General features: G+C 44.6%; 1 long non-coding RNA gene across 4 annotated transcripts in view; it reads right to left on the bottom strand.

Moving 5' to 3' along the window:
• The window catches only part of LOC116665825, a 584,469-nt gene that overhangs the window by 325,995 nt on the left and 245,802 nt on the right, over window positions 1–12,672 (bottom strand). The window contains exon 4 of one of the 4 annotated variants that reach the window (XR_004322543.1): window positions 291–369. The exons of the other annotated variants lie outside the window; for them this stretch is intronic. This is a non-coding gene — a long non-coding RNA (uncharacterized LOC116665825). The remainder of the gene's footprint in view (window positions 1–290; window positions 370–12,672) is intronic. 4 annotated transcript variants of the gene reach the window in all.

A 12,672-nucleotide genomic window follows, 5' to 3' on the forward strand; every position in this document is an offset into this window, starting at 1 on the left:
AAACAGTCCATTTGCTTTTCTTTATCCCTTGTCAAACTAAACTCTACATCATTATTCAGACCAGGCTCTCTCCACCCTTATATTTCCACAGCCCAGCATAGTGATCGGTACACGGAGGGTGTCCAGAACAGCCTCACTAGACTATTCACGTTTTAGCCCAGATGTCATTACCTCCAAAAATGATTTAATTCTGTAAGGCTTGGTGACCAATTCTCCTATGTGCTTGTATAGTGCACTATTTAATCCCACTTGCAGTATTTCTCGATATTTCTTAAAAATTTCTCACTTACTAGTCTAGTCTGTCTCTGGATCACAAGTTTCTCAAGGGCAGAAAGTATATCTTCTTTGTTCATGGGCCACACACAGCACCTAAAACACAATGGGTGCTTGGTAAAAACATGTGGAATAAATAAATGAATGAACAAAGAATGCACAGAAACAGGTCTTAAGAGTGGCCTCTGGCAACTCCCACTGGATCTCTGAAAACCATGATCCCACAAGCATTTCTTCCAAAACAGGAACAGATGGGAGAGAAGCCCTTCCCAGTAGGAGTGTTATAGCCCTGCCCTGCACCTTCTGTAAAGCCCACACCACCTCACCGTCGTAATGTGATGACAGATGAAAACAGCAAAATTAAATTCAAGCTCATCTTGCAATTTTGTGTTTAGCCTTCTGCTGCCAACCTAGGAGGTGCTTATAAAACAGCTTGAGGACTTACCACTAATACCTTCCCTAAGACAGCGTTGTCTGCTGGCAGTCAGGGCTCTGCCAAATTGCTGTTTTGGTGTTGGGTGTGTTAAGGGGATGGGGCAGGGGCTGAGAGAAACAATGGGATTACACTTTCAGCTGCGAGTTCACTTGAGCTGGGTAGGTACAATGGTGTTTGACCTTTATGATGGCTCCAAATAAAATGGATGGAAACATCCCCAGCCCCAATCTATCTGATTGTTCCGTCGTAGTGTGGGGTTTTTTGTAATATAGGTTGTCTTCTCTCTCCACCCGACCACGTCCACTCCTCTAGCCTGAGGAGAAAGCAGACTCCACAGTCTTTCCCTCTAGCATCCGGAGATCCCAGGTTTACATTTGACGTCAAGAAAGAAAACTCTTATTACCAAAGTCAGTATTAGAGCGAATTGTCAATTGACTTTGACAATTCTTTCAAATTTGCTGAAAGTTTCTACTTAAACCACGATTCTAAGGAAGCACCTTAATGTTTGGGCTATGTGACAGGGGTAGGTAATCAAGTTGGACTGTCTAAGGGTGGGGATGAGCTTTGCTTTAATGTGGTTGGGGAGAGATGGATACCACGTGATGAAAACGGGGCTGTGGAATCAATTTGATCTGAATCTGTAATTTATACCTTTACAAGTTGTTTTTTTCAAGTTGACTTTTGTCGTATTTATACTTATATTGGACATACATTTATAACATATATAGAGCCATATTCAAAATCAGAACTGCGCAGCTAGATACATTTACACAAACTGAACACACAATATAACTAGCATCCAAATAAATGAATGTTACAAGAAAAACAGAACTCCAAGGTAATCATTATCCTGACTTCTATCCCCAAAGATTAATCTGCATGCTATCAAATAATACAGTATGAAACCATACAGTATAGTCTCTTTTGTATCTGACTTCCTTGATTCAAGGTAATATTTGTGAGATTTATCCATGTCTGCATGTAGCTACCATTCATTCATTTTCAGTACTGTGTAGTGTTCCATTGCATTGATATGCCACAATCAATCTGTCTATTCCATTGTTGCTGGATGTTGGATGGTTCCTGGTCTGGGACTATTATGAAGCATGCCTCCACAAACATCTAAGAACGTGTCTTTTGTTGAACATATGCATGCATTTCTGGAAGAGTACCTGAGAGTGGAACTGCTGGGCCACAGACTAACTCGTATTCAGCTTTAGATTGACCTAGATTTAGATTCCAATTTTTCGTTGAGTGACCTTAAGCAAGCCATATAAGATATCTGAGCCTATTTCTCCAGCAGTGAATGGGGAAGTTTTACACTGCAGAGTTGTTTTTAACAATAAGATCAAGCAATATAAAGTATCTGGCACAGTTCTGACACTTAAGGAATTTTTTTTTCCCCAAAGATGTTCAGTGTTCAGTAAATATTTCATGTGCTCCCCTATCTTTCCAGTCTTGGTAGCAGGCTGGTTGGAACTAAATGATTTGAGTTCTGGCCAGTGGGGAATGTGTGGAAATGAGGTTTGCTGCTCCTGGGCCCTCAAGTCACCTTCTAGCTCTTTCTTCCCCTACTGCAGAAGCAAGTGTTTGAGTGGTGGCATCACACAAGGATAGAGTCCCCTTGAGTCCCCAGGTAACAGCACAAAGCAGAAACTCCACCAACCGGCAAAGGACATGTAAGAATGAACAACAAAGAAACTTCTGCAGTGTTAAGTCACTGATACTTCCAAGGCACACTGTTACTGCTGCACGCCATGGACCATCAGACAAATACAGTACTCAAGTGATGGAATGTGGCTTCACCCCAGTGAAACCATCAGAATTTCCCTTCAGAGAGTTATATGACTCAGGCTCAGCACTGACTGTACATATTACTTCCCTCTTGAATGGCAAGGAAATCTCTTCTTGCTGTGACTAAAGAGGAAAAATTGAAAGTGATCTTTTGCTCAAATATGTTAATTGAAGAATCTCTCTTCTCTGTTGAGAAACCAGATTGTAATTCCAAAATTGTGTCTGATGTCCCCCAACCCAGCACTGCCTTTACAAAGAGAAGGCCCTTGGTGATTATTAGTTTAAAAAAATAAAATCCTCTCCCACCAGGTTCAAAGCCAGCCTCATTCTTTTGTTCCTCTAAAGACTTGCTTTCTTCGCGTTCCCTGGTGTCTACGTGGCCTATGAGCTTTCTCCTAATGATTAAACTCCTAAAAATACTACAAAGAATGCTTAATAAGGCTTTTGTGTTTTCCCAGTTGCTATAGCGACTGTTTAGTGTAGGATTTTAAGTACGGGTAAATATGTATTTTGGACAGTGTTTAAAAACACGTATAATTTACCCAGCCATAGCAGCTACTTTAGAGCGTTGCATTTCAGCGCGACAAGGCACATGTAAAGCATTTTATGGTGTGTTATTTATAGTTATTTACTTAATAGGCCACAACAGTTTCTTCCATTGTGTAAAAGAAATAGGCATGTACCCTGTTTTAACAATGAATAGCATTTACTCCATTGTAGCAATTGATAGTTTGAGTCCCTTGCAGGCGAGTGAATGTGCAATTGGTATGTAATGTAGATGCGGGAACTGAAACCCTGTTGATAGCAAGTTACTAGGAAAACAAAGGGTCCCGCTGATGGAGTCTTGAGCTCATTAGGGAAGCTGTTGACTGAGCTACTCTGGCAAGATAGGAAACCCCCCCCCCCCCCCCCCGGAAAGAGGCCACTATCTGCTTTGAAGTTGCCCCAGGGATGCACCCAAGGGCGAAATAACACCAATAATAACAGCAACAACAGTTAACGGTTACTGAGCCAACTTGACGGGGCCCAAAAGCATGGGGCTGTCTCCCGTTCATGATCTCACGGAATCCTCACAGCACGGTGACTCTGTGAGACGAGTACTGTTACTGTCTTCGTTTGTCGGATAAGGAAACTGAGGGCAGAGGTTACACAACTTGACCGAAAGTATCACAGAACCAGTAGATGTTGACCCAGGAGTGGAATCCAGGCCGGCCCCACTCCAAAGCTGGTGCTCTGAAGTACTGCTCGGCACCGCACTCCGTGACCTGCCAGGGAGTTCGTGAGGTCATTGCTTTCTCAGCAAGCTATCCCTGACCTGGAGCACACGTGTGCATATGCGCGCATGCACGCGCGCACGCACACTTTCCAAACACATAGAGTTTTGGGCAATGGTCAATTATATTAGCAAAGAATAGAAGAGATCACAGCCGTTGAGCTTCCACACTGTCCAGGTCCCTTACACATGTCGTCGCTTAAACCTCACCACAGCATCAGCTGATGGACCTCCTTACCCCTTTGTTCAGATTCAGAAGGTGACTCTCAGGCCAGGCCTGTCCAACGTCACATAGCTTGTGTGCAGCAGAACCAATACTCAGTACCAGATCAGGTACAACTCAAAACCCCTTGTCATTATTTGAAAGCACAGACACATGTAAAGCAGTGTTTCCCAACAAGGGGACCACTGGTCTCCTAGGGGACATTTGGTAATTCCTGGAGACATTTTCTATTGTCACAGTTGAGGGGAAAGCCACTGGCATCCAGCAGGTAGAAGCCAGGGAGGCTGCTAAACATCCTGCCATGTACAAGACAGCCTCTCACAACAAAGAATCATCTGGCCCCAAAAGGCAATAGTGCCAAGGTTGAGAAACCCTAATTTAACAAAAATATAGCCCAAGATGGAATGGGTGACATATTGTCAGTTGAAGTTAAATTGAGGAATAAGATAATATTGGTTCCTCATTTATCAGCTTAGTTGAAAACTCAATTTCAAGATTTAAGACTTAGAAACTTTGAAGAGTCAACTTGTCATTATGGACCGTGTTGTTTTGGAAAGGTATCTAAATATGTCCAGTGAAATTTGTGATCAGGACAGACTTTTCAGCATCTGAGCTGATATGGTAAGAGGCTCTGAGCTCATTTAGACACAGGAAGAACCAAGAAAGAATGTTTAGCTGGACAGTAAGCTTGATGAAGGTGGAATTATCTGCCCCATTTACTGCAATGTTTGTCTTTCCAATTATAATAGCCAGCACATGGTCCAAGCTCATTCTTTTGTTGAGTATGGAGCACATGTCCTGGTCATTTCCATAAATGAGTGAGTGACTAGGTCCTGAATGGAATGGCTTCTGGTGAAGCCACCCACCCCATCTCTCTTCTCTCCCGTCTTCTCTTTTTATTCCTCACAATTATATGTTCACAGATTCAATAAAGTCCACAAACAAGTATCTACTATATGCGTTCTCCTGAGACCTCTACTGGAATCTCTCCTGGGCTGGGATTCATTCTAGTCACCATTTTGATTCCTGACTCAGTGAAAAATGTACATCACTTTGGCAAAATACATTTAAGTTTCATAAGGACAGGACCTTTCTCTGCCTTGTTCAGCTCTGCATCCTTGGATGTGTTCTGTCCAAGGACTGTGGCTGGTATATAGGAGATGCTTACTAAATATTTGTTGACTAACTGAATAAATTAAATTCTATAATACTTAATAGAATATTCATATTCTACAATGATGGAAAAACTTAGGAAACAGGAATAAAATTCCAGGTGATCCAGACTGCTTAGAAAATGTAAACATTAGGATGAAACTAATTCTGGACACGTGTTGGGTGGTATACACAGGTACAAGCCACACTCACAGCGAGGAGGCTGGAAAGGCAGTATAGCAGAGGAAGGAGTCTAGGGGAGTCCCAGGAGTAGGGACACCCAAAAGCTACTGTGCTGTTTAGTTGCACGGTCCACTTAACTTGCATCACAGGGGCTCTTTTAGGAGCCAGCCTTGTGTGTTTTCTCTATGTTAGCTATTTATACTTTATCCCCTACTGGACTCAACCTCCTCTCGTCCATAATGAGCTGTGAGAGATATGAGCCTAGATTCCCCTAGTGGATCCTGGACTTTAGGATTCACCCTCTAGATGTTAAAATAAAAAAACTATCCTTTATGGAGCACTTTGCACATGGCAGATCTTGAGCTAATCAGTTTAAACCTATTATATCACAACCTTAATCTTAATTAAAACCCCACAAGGAGGGCGTGGCTATTCCCATTTTGCAGCTGAGGAAACTGAGGAGGAGGTAGTTTGCATAAGGGCTAATTGCTTGTGGCTTTTTCAAACTGCATCCTAAAGAGAGGGTGCCAAGTTTCTGGGTGGGAACTCAAGCTAAGAGACTAGTGATGATCTTAAATTTCAATGTTAGTGCTTCATGCCATGACTGGCCTCGCTCCAACTCCAATCCTGCAGCTTTACTAGGATTTTCAAGTAAGGAAGCAGGAAGGTGCTAAAAGATTTGGGGAAAATTAACCAAGCCAGAAGAGCTGTAATAGGAAGAAATTAATAGTGTCAATCATTGCATCCAAAAGGAGGTAGGGAACTCTCGTGTAACATTAAGCTAGAATCAACATCGAGCTAATCTGGTCCATGGGCGTGATATGAGGACCAGTAGAGTAATCACTGGACTAGTACGAGGTCTCTGTTCAGCCCTGCTACAATCTTCCCCCAGTGGAGAAAGTGCTGCTGATCTACAACCTTCCTACTCAAAATGTGGTCCACAGACCAGCAACAGCAGCATTGCCTGGGAGCTGATGAGAAAAACAGAACCTCGAGCCTCACCCCAGACCTCCTGAAGCAGAATGTGCATTTTGGCAAGATCCCAAGGGACCCAAGTGCTCATTAAAGTCTGAGAAGCAGTGGTCTGCAAGCCTTCCTTCCAGAGTGGGATCTTTGGTGCATTTCACTGGACATGCAGGGATTGTCCCTTCCTGCCACAGACGTCCTCAGAGATGTGAAGGTTACACCAGAATCAGCAAAGATCAGGCAAAGGGGAAGCACAGTGTATTCTCAAGAGCTCCTGGAAATAATTACTGTTCTCTTAATAATAAATGAATAGGCTGCAGTCCCAGAACACATTGAGAACAAAGCAAAACATGTCAATATAAAATCCAGCAAATAAAACAATCAATTTAAAATAGATTTCTCTAAATGGTTTGCCTGCTCGGGCTAAATGCCCTGCCTCTGGCCTCCCTTAGCATGCTGGGCTGATTCCTGCCTCGGCCCTAATTTTTTTTTTTTTGATCTGGAAATTTTCTGTTTCTGTGTCTGCTTCCCACTTTGGACTATAAGTTCTTTGAGGACCCTCTTTCCTGAAAAGATGAGAAAAGGGTCCTGGCATGAAAAAAGGGGATTAGAGGCAGTTTTAGAAGACAAAACAGTTCTCTGCGTGAAATACTTTCAGCAGCAGAGGAACTCATGCAGTTCTAAATTCCTTCCCAAGTACGAGCTGAAAGGTCTAATTCCCCATGCCTGAGCTGCCCACCCACCCCCATGGAAAGTTCTGGATTCTCAGTGCCTCACATCAGCAATTAGCATTTGACAGCCCAGTGGTGAAATCTGTTCTTTTCTGAGGCTTTCTGAATGTTCACTAAAGACATCAGATGATACTCGTCTATCTTTGGCCTTTAGCAATGCCTTTCTACAGGCTCTGGGCTTCAGCAGGCAGGACAGAAGCAAACTCAATAGAAGCAGGAGTTAAAAGGGACGTTTCCATGTACTCTGTCTCATGGCTGTGTCTGCAGCTTGAGAACAAGCCTGGACTTGCCTTCTGGAAGATGAGAAACGTATGAGGCAGAGTCCAGAACACAGAGAACTCAGTCAGGATCGGCAAAGCTACCCAGCCAACTCACACCTCACCTCAGAGAAACAGGTGAGTTCTACCGAGCCCGGCTCAACCCACTAGAGCCACCTAGCCAGCTGCAAATTCAGAGCTAAGTACATCTGTGTTGCTTTGAATCACAGGGTTTTCAGTTGTATGTTATGCAGCAATAGCTAACTGCTGTTAAGACACCAAGTAGAAGCAGCTTCCATTCAGAGAACATTTCATTCCTTTCATACATAAGTCCTCTTTGCATTTGAATTCCCTGCTCATGCAGTGTGGGCTTCATTTTTTTTCCCCATTTTTTAAATTGAAGTATAGTTGATTTACAATGTATTAGTTTCTGGTGTACAGCATAGTGATTCAGATATATATATATATATCTTTCTTCATATTGTTTCATTACAGGTTACTACAAGCCACTGAATATAGTTCCCTGTGCTCTACAGTAGGACCTTGTTGTTTATCCATTCTGTACATAGTAGTTTGTATCTGGCAATCCCAAACTCCCAATTTATCCCCTCCTCCCACCTTCCCCTCCTGGTAACTATAAGTTTGTCTCCTATGTCTGTGAGTCAGAGTGGGCTTTAGGTATGGTCTAAGCAAAGACTAAAAAAAAAACAACTCTATGGAAACAGACCCTGCCTTCAAGCATGATCACATTTTGGTGAACCTGGAAAGTCACTTAAATGCTGCACTGAGTCAAGAAATGACCCTCAGAGGCTCCAAATAGCAGGAATATTTTTAGAGTCAGTCTTGCTTCTTAATGTCAATGGAAGAGAACTGTGTATTAAAGTCTGTGTGGATATGAGAAGTAGAAAACAAAGCATCCTGATTTAAACAATTCAAATGGGGAAATTAACTAAGGACGCATTTATCAGGACTCTTCCAGTTGTAAAGGATGGAAGCCAAACTCAATAGAAGCCAAAACTAAGGCCCGGGTTGGCCCACCTGACTGAAAAGTCATTCTCAGAAGGCTGCTGAGAGACACTGGGTCCTGGGGCTTCAATGTTGTCTGTTTTCATTTTTAAAATCAGCACACATCTCCTCCAAACATCTGGGGAAGATGCTGTAAGCTGCAGTACCTCATCTCGTCCATGTAGCTGAGAGGCCTGGAGAAAGAGTCCTTTTTCATGACAGTTCTGGCTCACAATGCCGAGGGCGGCCTCTGGCCCCACCGTGGCGGAACCAGTCATGATGGACGGGAAAATGCTGCACTCTGACTGGCCGGGCCTCGTCGTGCGCCAGCCAGCAAGGTCAGCCCTTCCTGAACAACAAGGAATGGGAGAGGAGTGGTCTCCCAAACAGAGTGCAGCTCTGTTCCCCACCAGCTGGGTGACTTTCTACATGTGACATGACTGTCTCAGCTACTGAATTCCCAGCAGAGATGATCAAGTCTACCTTGGATCGCTGCTGCCAGGGACCTGTAACGCTCTACATAGAAGCAAGTTCTAATTCCACCACGACGGCTACTACTATTACTGCAGTTAATAACAACATATCGTGTGGGGCTCACCACTCAACAAGGCTCACTTTGGTCAATAATCAAACCAACCGCGAAAGCCAAGTAGTGTCTCTTTCAGCACCTCTGAACCCAGCTCAGGGGCCTGAAGTCGGAGAAGCTGGCTGTGCACCCCCAAATTCATTTTTCGTCTTTGTGTGCATGTGCGTACCTCTGATCTCTGGCTTCCTTTATCTCTGCCTCTCTGTGTCCCTATCTTTGTCCCTAACTGCCTCTCCCCAGCGCCCCTATTACATTGCCTGCCCTGTATCTGTTGTCTCTTAGGCTCCCATTCTGCCCATTTTCCCAGGCCCCCTGCGAGCTCTCCCCCTCCCGCCTTTTTCACCCACAACCCCCAGTGGCCTTGACATTCCCGTGATAGAACCTCAACCTCCTTGCTGCTGCCATGCCAGCAGGACTGTCCTGCGTTTCATTTTTGCTGTCACAAACAGCTGTGTCCTGTCTTGACAGCTTAAACAAACACATTTTAAAAGGTAGCTCGTGCCAACCTCCGGATGCTCGAGCCAGCATTGCCGGCTGATCCCCTGCAAGAGTGAGGGTTCACCCAGCGTGCCAAACTGGAGCCCTCTGTGTGGGCACAAAGGCACCAAAGAGGCCACCTGGCTGCTGTCGTCCAGCCAAAGGTCTCATCCACCACCCGGAACGCTGAGGAGCAGTCGAGCTAAAGCAGGCACCCTGCGATTTGTTAGCAGTGGGTCATCAGGGAGTTTCCAAGCTTGGCTTTGATGAAACTGAAAGGTGGAATCATTCAATGTTTAGAGAATCTGAAGCTGGCACCCGGCCCTGTGTTTTCTGTAATATCAATTATTCCTGGAGACTGCTGCTTGCTGGGCTGGGAGGTACTCAGAAAGAGGGAGGTATCACCTGCTCACCTCTAAGCTGCAGGAGTGACATCGCCAGGGTGAGGGACTCTGTGGGTGGTCTTGAGAGAGACTTAAGGGGTAGGGGACAGGCCACCCAGCCTGGAGGGGAGGCAGTGGGAAGAACAGAGATGAAGAGAGAGCAGGTAACCCCATAATTGCTGTCTGCTGTTCACTGCTCCTCTGTAACGGATCAGCTAGACATCCAAGAAGCACCTATTATGTGGATGGTACTTGCATATAAATGACTGGGCTCTGCTCACATCTCTGGGAAGAAGGCATAATTACTAGCTTTGTCCTAGGAAATTTCATTCTGGGTGCACACCCTCAATTTCTACCAGTGTACACGTCTTCCGACCACGGTCAGACTCCTGTGCATTCCAGAATTCTGCCTCCAACCACGTCTTTGCCGTCTCCTCTGTGAAGTATCACAGAGACTTGGATCCAACATGCCTAAGATTATACTCAAGTACCCCCCTCCCACCCACACACACCTGGTCCCTGCCTTCTCTCAAGAATTGGTCCCACAAACCAGTCCTTAGACAAAACCCTCACTACCTCTGTTTCCCTTGCCTCTGTATCTAATCCCTCCCCAGGGTCCATCGATTCATTTCCCAACCAGATCACCAGGACATTGTCACTTCTTTGTCATGGCCACCCCCCTACTCTGATGCAGCAGCCTCTTGGCTGGGCTGTCACCTGGACAAAGACAGCATCTCTCCCAACCGGCTCTCCATATAGTCAGAATGGTCCTTCTGAGATGCAAATGTGATCAAAGCACCCCCTGCCTGCTCAGAACCCTTCAATTACTCTGAGCATAATGATCCAAAAATCTTCAAAAAGTCCTGGTAAGGCATGCTCTGGCCTCCCTTTTCCCCTCTGCTTCAGACACTGACGCTCCCTCAGGTCCCTGAAAATGCCAGGTTCCTGTTGGCACCTGTTAACCCTTCCATCTAGAACTTTTCTCCCCACTCTCTGTTACCCCATCCTCCTGCCACAATCCGTGTCCTGTGAGTTTTGCATAGGTAATACACTTGAGTCATAAGTCGAAATTCTAAAAATGTATATGGAATAAATTCTCCACCCAACTCTGTCCTCTGCCCACCCAGTTCCCTCCTCATACTCAGTCTTCACCTCCATTCACTATAAGAGATTTTTAAAGCCTATTTGAGCACATCCACACATACGTCATCTTCTCAGTTTTCCACAAAGGGAAGTACAATATATACACAGATCTGTGGCTTGCTTCCTCTTTTCACTAAACAATGTACTTTAAAGATCATTCCGTTTCAGGCCACAAACTGATGCCTCATTTTTATAGTTACGTCATATTCCATTCTATGACTATTCCATAATTTATATAAACTCTTCCCCATTCACAAAGCCATTGGTTGTTTCCCTTTTCTTTTCTTTTCTTTTCTTTCTTTCTTCCCTCCCTCCCTTCTTTACTATTTTAAACAATATTGCAGCAAATAGTAATGTACATATAACATTGGGAGCAAGTCTAGCTAAAGGGTAAAATCCTACAAGAGGGATAGCTGGGCCTAAATGATTGCAATTTGGACAAATGTTGCTAAATTGCCATCCGTGGGGGTTTTAAATGACACTCTCACTCACAAGAGCCTGTTCTCCACAACCTTGCCAAAAGATTGCTTTTTTTGGTCACTCTGGGAGGTGAAAAATGGATTCTACTAGATATTTTGAAATGAGAGACTTAATAATTACCCAGCGTGACGCCTGCACTAATGATATCGGAGCAGCACATCAGGGATATAAATGAAGCTGCTTGTGGCCAGAGACTAGTGGACTCAAGACACTCAGACCCAGCCATCCGGTGGCCTTGGGCATCAATATCCCAGCAACCTGTACATGGTACTGGTTAGGAAACTATGGTTTCAAAAAAAGAATGTTACTAGCCCACTTATATCATTTAAAAATGAGTCATTCATCCAACTAATATAAAGGCATATTCGGAGCAGGTGAATTAGCTGGAGTGACAAGAGAACACAGGAGAAAAAAAAAAGAGGAGACTGGAAAGGACACTTAGGTCTGGATTGTAAAGAAAAACACCTTTCCTGTTCTGTGTGTGCTGAGTTACAACCTAATACTCAGCCGCTTAACAAAGTACCGAGTGGGTAGCAGACGAGATAGACTCAGTTGGGGTTTGGAGGGTCAGAGTGAATAAGACTGAAGATTTGGGATTCAGGAGTCCTGGCACACATCCCACCTCGAGCACGGGAGGTGGAGCCCTGTACAAGTTATGTGACCTCTCTCTGTGACTCAGCATCTTCATTTGTCGTACAGGGGTTTCATGGGGTCATGAAGAAGATTAAGTTGAATAAGCTATGCAGAGTGCAGAGCATTCTGCCTGGCACCCTAAGTGGTATTTATTATTCAATAATAGTAATGATGGTAGTAACTATTTTGTGGCATCAGAGTGTGAGCTACAACTCACTCAGCAGTGTAAGGTTCCTGGGGCTTGGGCCAGACAGAACCAGGTATTTTCCTGGGGTCCAGCTGCCTATCATGGGAAATTTTCTCAGTTTCCTCACCTATCAAGTGGGGACAACAGGTGCCTCACATGACCTGAATAAGGATGGCATCAGATAATGTAAATACTAGCGCGCTGAGCACACGAGAGACTCTTTAATAAGCAGCAGCAGCCTTTTAAACCCACAGCTCCCTGCAGAGAGCCAGGCGCAAGGGACATGTTTGTTGTTTTTGGTTCGTTAGATTTTTTTTTCTTTTTTTCCGCTACAAGAAGTTGAGCTGGTTTCTCCAGTAGCTTGGACACAGACGCAACCCACCCCACCCCAACCCCCAAACCGGAAGACCCGCAGCTTCTCCCGTTTCAGCAGGTCGATGCTCTGGGCCAAACGGAATCTGCAGCTGTGGGCCCCAAGCCCTTCCCGTCC

The sequence above is a fragment of the Camelus ferus genome, chromosome 9 (genome assembly GCF_009834535.1).
Source record: "Camelus ferus isolate YT-003-E chromosome 9, BCGSAC_Cfer_1.0, whole genome shotgun sequence".
NCBI lineage: Eukaryota > Metazoa > Chordata > Mammalia > Artiodactyla > Camelidae > Camelus > Camelus ferus.